We start from the raw sequence: 15,146 nt of genomic DNA on the forward strand, positions 1-15,146 counted from the left end.
GACGTTCTCAGCTGGCATATTTCTTTGTGTGGTTCCTGGGACTTCTTCTAACTAACGACAATTGTGCCATACGCAGACGCGGTGGAAAGTTTTGAAACGCAAAGGTTCCAACGCAAAAACCAGGCCCGCACACCACCACATCCCGACGTCTCTCGCTGGCTTAAGCAAACCTATTTTCAATCGTAAAACTGTACTGTGCGGCTGCAATCGAAATTTAACTATGTAAAATTAGGCAGCTCTTCATAAACTTTTTGAGTTCTCCAAGTGTACTCTTTGTTAAACAATAAGTCAAAATATCGCCTGACTGATTAAGTAACTAAGAAATTAATATATACATCGCAAACGCTAAATCTTCCTTCCAGATAATTCGCCCCAGACAACTCGCCCCCGATCTTCAGACAACTGACCCCCAAAATGAAAACACTTATGTTACGTTGGACAAATACATTTTTATGCTCATAAAGTAAAAAATTTCTTGAAAGAAGAGGGAAGTTTTTTATTTTAAAGTACATTATGAGACTGAGATTTGCATTTGTAGTGACCGATTGTAACGATCAAAACACATGAACGTCACCATTTTAGTAATCCGGCCATAACATTTGAAGTTGCCGAAGTGAAACAGATCTAAGTGTTTGTTTTTTTCGTTTTGAAGCATTCTGGAAGGAAGGTTGAGGGTAGAGAAACAAAAGACGCGAATATGTAAATACAGCGTCGTCTTGGTTAAAGTACGTGTTCAAGCGTATTATGATGTAATTATGCTCATTCGATAACTAAGAATTCTAAATATTCGTTCATTTATTCATAAACACAAATGTACATGGACAAATTGCTTAACTTGTTTTGATGATACTAAATTGTATGTAAACATAACTTGATATCTCGATCCATAACTATTACAGACTAGGTCAGGTCAGGTTACAATGCGTTGATAATACTAAATCACAAGCAAACTTGATATCTCGATAATTTCTTGTGTTCAATCTCTTATGTTACAATAATTATTACAGACTAGGTTAAGTTAATTAAAGTGAATTCTCAAAAACTTAGCTTGATACATGATCTCGATACAATAATTATTACAGACTAGGTTGATATTCTCTGGGCTCAAATATTCCAGATTCAGTAAGGCGGCTATGTTAACGTCTGCGATCAAAGTTGTTTGTTAGTTGCGTCTGGTGTTTAAATTTGTTCTTTCACAGTGGAATACTTCAAAACATAAAAACAAAAACGGTAAAAGCTGTTATTACAATTACTTCAAGTTTTGTGGCTGGATTATAAAATGGTCACTTTCAAGTGTTTACGCGATCGTTACAATCGATCGCTACGAACGAAAGTCTCGGTCTCGTAATGAACTTTAAAAAACAAACTTTCCTATTCTTTCAAGAAATTTATTACTTTATGAGCATAAAAATATATTTGTCCAACGTAACATGAGTATTTTTATTTTGGGGGCCAGTTGTCTGAAGATCGGGGGATAGTTGTCTGAAGATCGGGGGCTAGTTGTCTGAAGATCGGGGGCTAGTTGTCTGAAGATCGGGGGCGAGTTGTCTGGGGCTAATTGTCCAAGGGGCGAGTTGTCTGACAGTTGTACGGGGCTATACCCCATTCCGTTTGGGAAGTGGAGCTATAGCTTCTCCCTGCTCTCCCGCCCATTTTCAGTGCTTAGCAATAAGAATTAGGATGCTACACATAAGACTGATGATTTAAATAGTATTCATTGGCCCTTTCATGTCCCCCACGGATTGGGCAGTTTCGTGTAAGCGACCCTAGTTAAAGTGGTCAAACTAAAACAGAAACCACCTGAATTGTACAGAAAGTTTTATCTCGATCTACCTCAGAAAATATCAGGCAGAGCGAAACTATTGCAACCGAGGACAGAGAGCAGGCAAGAGCTGCCTTCATTAAACACTTGAATTTCATAGTTTTACTTTAAGAATTTATTTTTGCTATATTTTCCATCACTCCGCAGTCTCAAAAAGGTTCTAAATGTTTATCATATAACATGGTTTTATGAACAGAGGAAAATCTCTCCCATAACACGCTTGGCATGGAACTATAATGTCAAAAATACACCGTGGATGCTTTTATCGCAACATTGACAACAAGAAAACTTACCAATTAATTACAGAGAGATTGCACAGACAAAAAAAAAAATTACGAGGTGAATAAAAATGATACAGAGATAGTTCATTCTTGCTGTTTAGAAAAGAAAAAAATAGGTAACGAGGGAATGTTAGAGAATTTGTTCGCCCAAGCATTAAAATTTTTTTGTGAGAAAAATTTCCTCTAGCTTGTTTATAATTTCTCCTCCAACAGATTATTACGGTCTTTGGCAGAAGAGGATAGTTTGAACTGCTTCATTTCCTTTTATATAAATCGAACAGTTCCGCTTTTTTTTCCTTTACCGCCATTACTTCACTGAATGCCTCTCGCTCTCAAATGATTTTAATTTTCACTCTCCTGCACTGAATTTCGAGAAATTTTCGCTTATTTTCACGACCACGGTCCTTAATTCCTTATCTTGATGACAACGACTTCGCACTCAGCTTAGTTCTCGCGCTGTAATTTCGGCACCAGATCACAAAAGTGGTGAGATCTTGGAATTGGCCTATTTAATTCAAAATTTCACTTAGCACATGATGTTAGTCAGCCATCACTGCTCATTCATCCAAAAGCGATATTTTGCTTTCTTATGAAATATCCAAGCAAGTTCACTACTAAAGCGCTTAAATCGACTTTCCTGAAATTTTCTAAACGACTATTAGATAATTTCTCGCATTGAAGAGAAACAGCAGACCAAAAATATAAGCACAAACTTTGCAAGATGTTGCTCTTAGTAGTGCTGGCTCTCTTCAGAACTGGCTCTCGTAGAGGTAGTTGACAAATGGAACACACCAAATCGTCGTCGTTTGGACTCATAAAATCCTTTTTAATAACCAGAAGGTAAGTGAGCGTTTTCCAAAGAGATTTTCATTTTCAACGAAGAACGGCGCACTGTCACCCGTTGGCGGCCTTGCTTGGGTCGCGGACAAAACTGTTAAGAACGTTTGTTCAAGGTCTTCAATTCTCCAAATATTACCTCGACGTTAAAAAACCTTTTCTCCGTATGCTTTATCGTAATCGGATCTCAGATAGACAGGTCAGTTAACATGGTGTATTTCTTAGCTATTTGATTGAGAGTTCAGTTTAGTTCTCACCAAAGAAATATTGCATTCCAACAAGAACAGTTACTTTATGTTCTTTTCGTATGGAGACTATTTTACTCTCTGTTATAAAGATGGAAATAAATACTCGAGGTCAATCTTTAAATGTGTTTCTTTCACAGATATTAACATCCATTCAACAAAGGGAACTTGGAAATGAACAAAGTTCACAAGATATGTGTATTCTACATAGTAGTGCTCTGGAAAAGAAACGAAACTCCTGAATAAGCCTTAAAATTGTTTCGATTCGTGATTATCTTTGCTATTGTTCCAGTTGAAGATTACTCCCTGCCTCCACCCCTTTAACCGTTATTGCCCAAAAGGCGACAAGTTATCTCGGCTGTGCCTCGAACACTTCACACGCTTCACTCGTGCTCTCCATACTTCCCGCGTGCATTCATACCTCGGTAAATGAACGCTAAGCATGAACCAATACTTAAGTTTATTTTAACGATAATGTGGTTGTACACGAATTGCAACAATGATATCTCCCTGCACTATTACTTGGAAATTATCTTTTCCTTTAAACTCTAATTTTTCCGCGAAAAACTGTTCCCCTCTTGTTCAACAACAAATATCAGTCATTACAGTTCGCCACTAAATTTTCTCTGATTCTTATTGGTTTAAACTGGTCACGTGACGCGATAGTGTTCATCCGCGGAGAGACACTTTCAGCCCATAGTGCCCGCCCGCGGAAAATACCCGGATGGATAGTGCCCGTCCGCGGAAAATACCCGGATGGATAGTACTCATCCGTGAAAAACTTGAATGGTTTGACAGCCGCGAAGTTAGGCAGATCGGAAAAACAAGTGACTTTTCAATTCTGACAAGTATAACGTATTGCTTAGCCAATGTACGATTGCGAATTATTGACATTTGTCACAGGCTAAATGCGTGAATAAATATTTGACTGATCGCATTTAGTGGGTTTTGACTATTTTTCAACTTGCGCAAGGAAGAAAATTTAGTGGTGAACGATAAAGACATAGGAGTGTTCACGTCTCGGAACTATCAGTTTGATAGTTGCCCCTTGGAAATTTGATGTTCTTAAAACTAGCATATTTGTTTTAAGAGCATCACATTTCCGGGGGGCAACTATCAGCGATAGTTCCTCGACAGAAACACTCTATTGTTTAATTAGTTTATACTAAATCATTACAAAGTTTGGATATAATTGGCTGAAAGAGCGTGCTCTATCAGAGCAAAAAACACGGACCTGAACTAAAGCTCTCACGCCATCTGCCAAATTGTAATATGTCTGACCATTTCCCAGACTTCTCTTTTGCTTTTTTTCATGAATGGAAAGTGAAATTTCGGAACATTTAACCCAGCATGTAGCAACAGAAGAACCAAACAAAGGTTTGTAGAAACGCGTAGCGCCGTAATTCACGTTATAACTTGAGAAGAGACGAACATCCTCAAAGCGAAAATGGAATATACCGTCCGAGTTTTGAAGACTTATCCGCTCAGTCAGATCGTAAGCTTACTTACGGTAATAAAAAGTGGAACACAGCTTTAACACTCTTATGGTATTTGTAGTTTTGTGTTAAAAAAAACAACAACAACAAGAATGATGAAATATATAACCAAACTGGCATAAGCAATAAAAAAAATGACGGTGTCAGAGTGACTGCGATCATGTAGAGGTCCATCGCGGCTGGCTCATCATGGCCATCTCCGGTCATTGTAGTGAAGCAAGCCTCACAAATTACATCGTCCGCTCTTCGAGTGAATTGCTACCATGTTGTTAAGTCATGTAAGAGTGTATGGAATTAAGTAACGCCATGTAATTCAAGTTGAATTATAGCCCCTCTGAGTGGACGAGTCGAAACGACGAAACGACATAACGAAACGACGAAACGATATAACGAAACGATGATACGCCATGACGAAACGACGAAATAGGATAACGACAAACGACGACGAGGCGATGTGGTCGGTGATGAGTCGGACTCGTAAAACGACGAGTCGAAGAGGCCAGCCAACTAATCGAACTGACAAGACGACGAAACGAACTCACGAAGCGATGAGTCGACTTCTAAAACGGCGAGTCGAATTCGGAAAACAACGACTCGACTAGAAGTAACGGAGTGCGGAAACGACGAAACGCCATGGCGAAACGGCGAGTCGAACATTTTGTCCAGAATCTACCTTCACATTTACTGAGGCAGGAGAACAACAAATTGGTTGGGTCCCCGAAAAGGTTAGCGCAGTTTTGGATGCTGCTGGAAAGGCATGCGACTTGCCAAACTTTCATGGCAAAATTGACAGTGCAAATGGCAAAAATTTGGGAGACAAGTTTACCAAGATAACAATGTTTACGTATGATGCACGATCCTCGCAGTAGATATCGCTATTTATGCAATAGCGAAAATCAGACCTGAAAAAAAATCAGGCCTGTACGGGATTCGAACCACTGACCTCTGCGATACTAGTGCAGCGCTCTACCAATTGAGCTAACAAGCCAACTGGGAGTAGGCCGTTAAGTTGATTCGTAATAAACCCGTGAAAGTGATAAATGAGATACAATGAATATATGAAGTTCATATATTTTGAACTGCGGTATTAGATACGTATGATGCACGATCCTCGCAGTAGATAGCGCTATTTATGCAATAGCGAAAATCAGACTTGAAAAAAAAAAAATCAGGCCTGCACGGGATTCGAACCACTGACCTCTGCGATACAAGTGCAGCGCTCTACCAGTTGAGCTAACAAGCCAACTGGGAGCAGGCCGAAATGTGGAACACCAACATAGCGCTAATTCGCCGAAAACGCTTCAAAATGGCCTGAGACGCTAGGAATCAACAAAGAAAACAACAAGGCAATAAGGTAAGCCCATTTTATTTCAAAACAAGACAATTTTTTCTCTCTTTTTAGGCAAACCGATAACATCCCATAGAAACCTTCATAAATATAAAACGTTGCGCAACACGGTAAGAGTCACGTCCGCTTTTCTGGCAGTGAGCTTGGGCTGCCTGTGATATAAAGCGTTGAGCAACACGGTAAGAGTCACGTCCGCTTTTCGAGAAGTGAGCTTGGGCTGCCTGTGGGTGAAGAGAGGTTTGCATGGGGTCATGCGCGTCGGAATTTCTCACCTGGTCGCAAAGAAATTCTTTAAATTCTTCTTGACGGCTTCCTTCTTTTGTCTTTTCGCGTCATAGTCTCATCTGATCCGACACGCTATTGTTGTTTATGCATCTTTCCCAATACCCTCACTAAACGCCCTCGGAGTAGTGAATTCTCGATGGTGTTCGCGTCTAAAGATACCAGCTCGTCACTACCAGCCCTCCCCCGTTAAAGGTGAGGTGCCTCTTAGCTCTGTGCCTCCACCAATTGAAAATAAGGGGAGTGGCTTCTATTCACATTGTCATTGAATGCGTGAAGCGTGGTCAGTTTTCTAAGAATTCGGATTGCATTGCTTTCTGATGAATTGGCCTGCTTTGCCTTGAGGGAAGTACTGTTTTTATGACTGAATGAAGATTTGCCTCCGGATAATTTTCTTCAAAGTGTGGAAATGGAGGACGTTCAATTACCTTCGGGTTACGATGAGGATTTTCTGAAAGAAATTGACGAAGATCTTCAGTGTTTAATTTGTCAACTTCCTTTACGAGAGCCAGTTCAGACAAGTTGCGGACACAGATTCTGCAGAAAGTGTCTTGAGAAAAATTTTCAGAGGTTTGTGTATGCTCAGTAATATGCTAGGACACAGTTTACAGCGAGTAGGATGTTGAGGTTATGTTTCGAACGTACAACTAGAGAACGTATCAATTGCTTGTAGGAAAGCTAGGGTCCAGAAAAGCACTCTTTTTTCTTTTCACCAACAAAATGTTAATTTATATATAGAACACTCAAGACATATAATATACAAATTTTCAACCTCCAAAGCCCTCATTAACCGTATGAAATTCTTGAACAAAAACTTAGCAATGAGGCCGCCATCTTGCGTGATGTCATTGAGTTCAACCTTGCCGGGAAACAGAGCGTTTTCCCGATGAGAACTGCAGAGTATTCCTGGGTCAAATGATCACGCTCATTCTTTTGATTGAACTGTCCTTTATGCAATGACATATTCACTGTACAATACTCGTAATCAGTTGTTCTACTTTTACTTGGATTATAGTAAATTTACAGCATGATAGGAAATTACTTACAGTGGTAACGGTATGTTACCTTGTGTAACGCAATACACCAGGCGCGTTGCATGGTCATTTTTTCAAGTACGCACAAGTACATAATTATGATCTAGAAACCTAAGTAAATTGAGCGAAAAATACCGCGTTCTTTATTTCTTGTTCGAAATAGTTGTGTGTCTGAATACAAGCAAAGAACAAAGCGTCTCGCCCATATTTTGAGCAAACTTGGCGCAAACACAACATTGTTTTCAAAATGTTCTAGTCACTTCCAGTACGCACGTGCGTATGTGCGCATAGGACGCTACGCACCTGTACACTACAAGAACAGATCGTCAACTGACAATAGTGACGCGTCTGAAATACTCAGCAGTTTGAACAGGTCGATTGCATTGAACGTAGTGAACTCAGAGAAACTGCAAGAGAGTGCAATTCTTGTTGTCTCCAACAGCCCGAAAAAACTAACCCTAAACCCAGCTTTACGGATTTATTTAATGAAGTTTTTACTTTTCTGCTCTTTCAAGATGCATGCAACAAGGCATCACCATTGAATTTACACGTCGAGTAAAACTTGTACTAAAGACCTTGTGTGGAAAGGGAATGGGAAATCAGTGATGTATTGTAGTACAGATCATGAGTCTTAGATCGTTTGCCTAAATTGAGCTGTTTTAAGAACAGCATCTTTAAGCTAAGATATTGCATGTTTGAACTGACATTTAAGTAACTATCAAGAATGCAAAAGGCATCCTGGGAAAGGAAGAGTAATATGTCTCAGTTTAGTGATCTGTATTCTGTAATGTGCAGTAGTGTATTATCATACTTTAAAAGTAGTCACTTGAAGTTCATTAGCAAAATTGTCACTTCAGTAATAGTAAGGGAAATTATACATTTGTCAGGGAAGTGTGGGGATTTAAAGAACTTATGATTATGGCAACTATGTAAAAGATTTAGATATACATAAAATTCCAGAATTAAGACCTAATTCAATTCTTTCTGACTGCACTAGTGCTTTTATTTTTATATAATGTACTAGGTGATTATGAATTACTTAATACTGTTAGGTAAACAATCAAAGGAGCATATTTTCCATGTCCATCAAAATTGTTTTTATTTATTACAGTTTTTAGTCTATTTGAATATACATAACCTCATCAATAATTGAAGGAATAAATTGAATCTGGTGGCAGTCAAAGCTAATCCTGTATATTTTCGTTTGATCTAAACATGACAAAACTAACTCAGTTTGAAAAGACAATAACAACAACAATCATTATTAGATATGGTGATGGCAATACTAGTTTAGATGATGGTATGACACAGTTAAGCATTAAGCAATTTGGCCTATGGATTAAATTTCTGAAGCTAACATAATGTAGCATACAGACAGTGTTTCTGAACAGGCTTGAATTTTTTTCAGGTCTTCTTTTCACTACTCACTCAAGTACTGTCTTCATTACTGAGAAGTTCGCTTTCATACTCGTAAAGACAGTGTCAGTGAGGTGGATTTACCAAAGACTAGAAAAGCCTAAAAGTTATCCCATCTTTTGATTGTTTACTTAATAAGTCATTTATAATCACTTACCTTACAGGAAGAATTTAAAAGCACAAGTGCATTCACAGTGTTGAGTAGGGCGGAACTAGATCATAATTCTGCAGCCAATGTAAATCAACACCTGTTCATTGTTTATCTGAAGTGATGTGGCTCTCCTGCAGCCATGTTTGTTTCCTTACTAGCAAGGTTGAGCTCACTGATGTTGAAGGCTATAACTTGACAGAGAAGATAGATAATGCCATAAGAGTAAATAATTGATCACATGTAAAATCATCTTCATACACAGATTTTAATCAATTGAAATTATTGGAGCCTGTATTTTATCAGAAACTTCAGGTCCATTAGACAAGTAATAGAACAACATAGCCCCGGCTGGCCTCAGCTTTTCCAAATGTTTGGGCCATGAGCTTTAGCTCACAGTTCTGGTGTTTATGAGAATGTAAGGTTGATAGTTTCTCCTTAGAAAAACCCTGCAATTGTAGCTTTCATCAGCATAGGGAATGATCCTTAATCTTGTTGAATGTATTTAATATAATTTCCTGCATACATAATTGATTGCATATCAGCATGATACCATGGTCTTAGTCAGTTTGTTCTTTTGTTCACTCTGGTTATAGACAGAAAAGGAAAAGTCAAGCTTGCACATGTCCTGTTGACAGAGGAGATCTTGACCGTCAGAAGGTAAACTTAATATATTATTCTCTTAGCTCACACTCTTCCATTTCCTCTTCCACCACCTTAAACATGTTTACAGCACTGAGGTATGGTGAAATTATGCCACAAGTCTAATAGCTAAATCACTATCATTGGAGCTAACACATTATATGAACTTGAAATGCTGAATTCTGGGAAGTGTGCATTCTACAGGTTAGGGCAGTAACTTCCTTAAAAACAATTGCTAGAATTTGTGCACTTGTGCTTTTGTATGTTGAATGCTTGCCATGCTGTTACTCCTTTTAGGAAGTTTCTTTTTTAACTTTTTTTTTTAATTTTTAAACAGGAAAGGATGGGCAAACATCCACACAAAATAAAATCTTTCTTTTTCCTCTCTTGATCAGGACATTTTCCCTGACAAAGCAACTGAGAGGAAGATTCTCTCTTTCACCATCAAATGTCCAAATGATGGTTGTGATTGGACTGGGGAGCTCAGAGACAAAAAGGTAACAAATATAATGTGTTGTCAGTTATATTAAGTATACAGCACTCCTCTTGATGTTTCTCTTCCAGCCTGAATTTAATTTAAATAAAGCATTTTAGTATAATTTCAGAGCTGAGCAAAGAGTTTCCAGCAATCTGATTGGTCAAGCGGTTCCTTATATGACGCTATATAAACCGCTCTACGCAGTTAATATAAAATCTGTAGTATTAGTTACTCAAACTTTCAAGAAGGTTTTTGATTAAATTGTCAAATTACTGCGATAAAACCTATGGGAATTACTGAATTTCAATGTAAGGAAGAACAAGATAATCTTTGGTAGTCCTTCAGTAAAATCACCATTTTGAAATTGGTATGTTGCAGAGGAACACAATAGGGACATGTCCATCTCAGAGAGGCATGTTTAGCTGATAAACTTCAAATAAATGCAACCTTTTCCAGTTTATTTTGTTTAAAAATTAAGACTTGCATATGACCATGCAGATATGAATTCATTGATCTTGCATGTTTCCAGTTTTAACAAACTTAAAGTTTGTTTGTTCATTAAGCTGGTAGCTTTGAGTGGTTGGCTGCATGGATGGTTCAATAAAAATGATGGTCTTTTTTTCTTCTCAGTAAAACACAGATTGCAGAATTTATTTTCATTTATTATCTAGGTGATAGTCTTTCAAATCACTCTTGTAGAGAAAATTTCTCAAGTACAGTACAGGGAGCACACCAATATGATCTGCCCTTTTTCCCATCCTCACCCTTCCTTAAGTCCCCACTTATCGAAAATCCTACATTTATTATAATAGTAGTTTAATATTGTTTGAAAGCACCGTAAGATACAGTATTAGTTTCTGCTTAAATATATAGGCTTTTTTAACAAAGAAATGCAGACCGATCACTGAATATTAACAAATTGATGCACAAAAATCCTTACTAGAAATTGCACTGAACCCTTCCTTTTTTTTCTTTTATTTATTAACACTTAGACATGTATCTTGCCTCAACAGGATCATCTACTGTCCTGTAGGTTTCAAATTATTCCCTGTACAAGTGAAAAATGCGAAATGCTGATCAAAAGGGAAGAACTAGAAGATCACATAAACAATACCTGCCCGTGGAAGAAAGTTCTTTGTGAGCACTGTAATGAGCCATGGCCAAAGTGCCTGTTACAAGTATGTCTTGACTAAAAACATTTAATAAATTCACTCATAAATGAACGCTAGTTTGTATCACGCCAGAAAAGTAGGACACGCAACCTTCCTTGAGCGAGTCCTTTGACTGCTCCCGTGATGTGTCAAGCGGATTTTGATTGTTGTTCTTTCATAAAACAATGACCGTGTAGAATGTTGTGGTTACTCCTAATGTGTTTAAGTAGTTACGTAATTTTTTCCGTTTGTTCTTTAGGACCATGTCGACAGTTGTGCGAGAAAACCAGTGGAATGTCCAAACAGCTGTGGCGAGACCGTCGCTTACGAGGAGGTGGGCTTGTTATATTATCACTGGAAAGGCTTCCATGATGTAGAGTCGATCCGGCATTATATAGCAAGATATGGGGACGATCAATTTAGTGTTTGGTTCATTAAAGCAATATAACTTTAGAGAAATCACCGTTAACATTTAGTTTCGAGAGACCTTCGATGAGATGTCCATTCATCTCTTTGAAAAGCGCAAAGAGTAAGCGGCGCATTCAGAGACTAACCTTCGGCCTCATCAGCACACAATAGGGTTAGCCATAATTGCTGGGCAGTGGTGGACAAACTCAACGGTGATGGATTAAAAAAAAAGTGTTACGTCAAAGCTAACGATATTTTGAAAAGCGTAAAGAGTAAGTGGCGCATTCGGAGACTAACCTTCGGCATCATCAGCACACAATAGGGTTAGCCATAATTGCTGGGCAGTGGTGGACAAACTCAACGGTGATGGATTAAAAAAAAGTGTTACGTCAAAGCTAACGGTATTTTTTTTTTTTATTTCCTCTTGTTAAATGCAACAGATTGAAAATCACCTTAAAAACGACTGTCCGCTTACCGTGGTCCCTTGTCTGTACGAGAAAATGGGCTGCACCACAAAGGTAAAAGCACTTACTGGACTTTTACAATCTTTATTTGTTGTTCGTCCAACCACCGCTAAATTTCCAATTTTTTACTTACACTAACAGGTGCATGTAAGAGTCACGTAATTGGGTTCTTCCATTGCATTTTTTTTATATTTGTGTACAAAATTTTGACGTGAATGAACTTTAAGAGATCCGTAGGGTTTTTGACCTTACGAGACCTGGACTCGAACATAGCGCAAGCCATGATAAAGAAACCTGCACCCTTTTTACAGATAAAGCTCAAAATATTCCCAATGTATTCCGTTGCGCACTATTCAAGATGGCAGCCGCGATTAATTTGAAGTGGCTGTAAGACCCTTCTTTGGAAAACGATAGGAAAGTCAGATCGCTTGGTAAGGAAATGTTTTCTTGCCAGACCTGTTGGAAAGTAAATTTGGAACATTTTGCGTTATTTGTTAATAGAATGGAGGTTCCCTTTAAAAATGTGAATAAGCGAAACAATTACAGCGGCTGGGTACAATCGCACGATCGTCATCGCAAAAGTTGTATGAAACCAAGAATTTTTTAATTAAATAGACTCAAGGCTTTTCAGCAACCAAAACCCATAAGCCTCCTACTCCTGTAAAAGAGGTCGTAAACGCTGGAAGAAAAGTTGCAAAAACGTGACAGATTCAACAGTTTACGCAGGCTCGGCATATATCGATCTTTGCGAAGTTCTGTTTCGAGACACAATGATTTTGGAATAAGAAGAGACGTCTTTCGAGGGAGCCTCATCGCGTTTACAACGTTAGCATCTCCTAAGCCTTGCGTGGAGCCTTTAACATAATTGTACCTTCCTAATGCTAATTATTGAAAAGTTTGAGGCAAAAAAAAAACAATCATTTTGCAGAAGACGAAGAGACTGCCTAAGTATGTAACCCCCATTTTTTTTTTTTTTTAGCTGATGGAAGGAAATTGGAGAAAATTAAAATCAAAGCAAATTTACTACGAATGAGTACCTTCCTTTATGGCGTTTTAGCTCAGGAACGAAAGCCGCTATGTTGATATTAACTACAGAACACCAATAGTCTGACCGTTGTTCATGACATTTAGGTAGCTTTTAATGATCTTTGAGGCAGAAAATATAAAAAATTCACAATGAAAACTTAGCGCCGGCGCGGGGGTCATAATTGAGCAAAACTCCACGGAGCCACCTTAAATTTTTTTCTCAGTATGATGGAACAATGATAACTAAACTTCTACTTTTTGCAGTGAGAGTAGCTCGAACTGCGCATTTATTCTAAAAGTTGTACAGTTTTCCAATGTTGCACTGATACAAGCCAAAATGTTACATTGAAAATTGTAAAAGCATTTCTTGGTCAAAGATTCGTTAGTGCGGTGTTAGGAAATGATAGTCGGTCGTTAGGTGTAATTTGAGATGTTTATAGTTTCAGCACAGCACGGCAAAATGTCACGCAACACAAAAGGCATTGAGTGAAATGAAACGGCGGCTTCCGAGCAGTGCATAGAGCAGTGCATAACTCAACAACTATCGTTAGGCTAGTTTTTAGACAAATGCTGAAAATGACACGAAAACTGATAAAATACGTATATAGGAAAACGTGACACTACATTATCTTTCCATTGCAGCTTCAGAAAAAGCAGCTTGATTCTCATCTAGAATCTGCGATAAGACTCCATCTTGACCTGGCTTGTGTAAAGTTAAATGCCACTGAAGTAAAGGTTAAAAAGTTTGAAGAAACAACCACCAAACTGGAGCTTCAAATCGCGGAGCTCCAGTTGAAATTAGAGGAGAAAGGAACTGCACGAGCACGACTGACAGGGGAACAGGCGAGCAAGTTACAGAGTTTAGATAGGGAGATTTCAAAACTTAAAGAAGAGTCGCAACCATACATGTGGAAGATTGAAGAATTTAGGGATCTTTTCCGTGACGCAAGGAGGTCGAGGTAAAGGGAATACACGTTAGACAGTTGTTATTTTTTTGATGGACCCAATGGCTACAAAATGATGGCTTCTTTACACCCTTATGGTAACGGTGAAGGAAAAAACACCCACTTATCCGTGTTTTGTTTTTTAGTGAGAGGTAAATACGATGCTGTGTTACCCTGGCCCTTTCAGAAGACCGTTACTTTTACTTTAATTGATCAAGAAACGGGTGAAACCCACGGAAGTAATCTTGTTCGCAAAATTTACGCAGCTAACTACCCAAATAGTAAGATTTTTGCTAGGCCAAAACGGGACCGTAATAATGGGTTTGGTTTTCCTAAATTCATATCACACGACGATCTATTCGAGGGATCCTATATTGTTGATGATACTATATTCCTTAAAATTCAGGTTGGTCCCCCCAACTAGTACTTTGTCAGATTTCGGATTGTGTGGAGATGGAAGATGTTTTAAGTTAAGAGCGTATTTTAAGTCTTGAGTCTCGACGAACTATGAAATCAGTTAAGGGTCACCTTTAAAGACAATTTACACACGAGATTCCTCTTTTGGTTAAGTTTATTTCCATCACATAGTCGGTATCAGACAAAACCGTTCCTAAAAATAGTCTTTCCAGTAAAAAGCAGACAAGAAAAAAGGCGGAAGAAAAAGAAGATCATAACGTTAATTTGTTTCTTGCAATTATAAGGAACCTTTGAAATTATGTACTATACTCATCATAATCGGTTATTAAAGTTACTGTTCACTTGATAGTAATGATGTGCTTTTGTATTAGTTGAGATAACCTTGATGTTTTCAGCTTGCATATTTCTTTATTTGATTCGTGGGGGTTCTTCCAACTAACGACAATGGTGCCATACGCAGACGCGGGGGAACGTTATGAATCGCAAGGGAGGAAAGGGACGGGGGTCTAACGTAAAAACCAGGTGCGCACATCACCACATCCCGACGTTGCTCGTGGGCTCAGGCAAACCTGTTTTCAATCGCAAAACTGTACCGTGCAGCTGCAATCTGTTTATAGTTATGTAATAATAGGCAGCTATTCAAAAACGTTTCGAGTTCTCCACGTGCACTCTTTGTTCAAGTTAAAAGTTCGCCTAACTGATTCAGT

At 38.5% G+C, this 15,146-nt stretch overlaps 1 pseudogene across 1 annotated transcript; it reads left to right on the plus strand.

The window, feature by feature from the left end:
* The first annotated feature begins 6,604 nt into the window (after positions 1–6,604).
* LOC148729423 (TNF receptor-associated factor 6-like) lies at positions 6,605–14,775 on the plus strand (annotated as a pseudogene). Its single transcript, XR_016002192.1, has 6 exons — positions 6,605–6,881; positions 9,506–9,569; positions 9,947–10,048; positions 11,440–11,514; positions 12,029–12,106; positions 13,721–14,775. The product of XR_016002192.1 is annotated as a TNF receptor-associated factor 6-like (transcript).
* The last annotated feature ends 371 nt before the right edge of the window (positions 14,776–15,146 follow it).

The sequence above is a fragment of the Stylophora pistillata genome, chromosome 6 (genome assembly GCF_964205215.1).
Source record: "Stylophora pistillata chromosome 6, jaStyPist1.2, whole genome shotgun sequence".
In the NCBI taxonomy this organism is placed as follows: Eukaryota; Metazoa; Cnidaria; class Anthozoa; order Scleractinia; family Pocilloporidae; genus Stylophora; species Stylophora pistillata.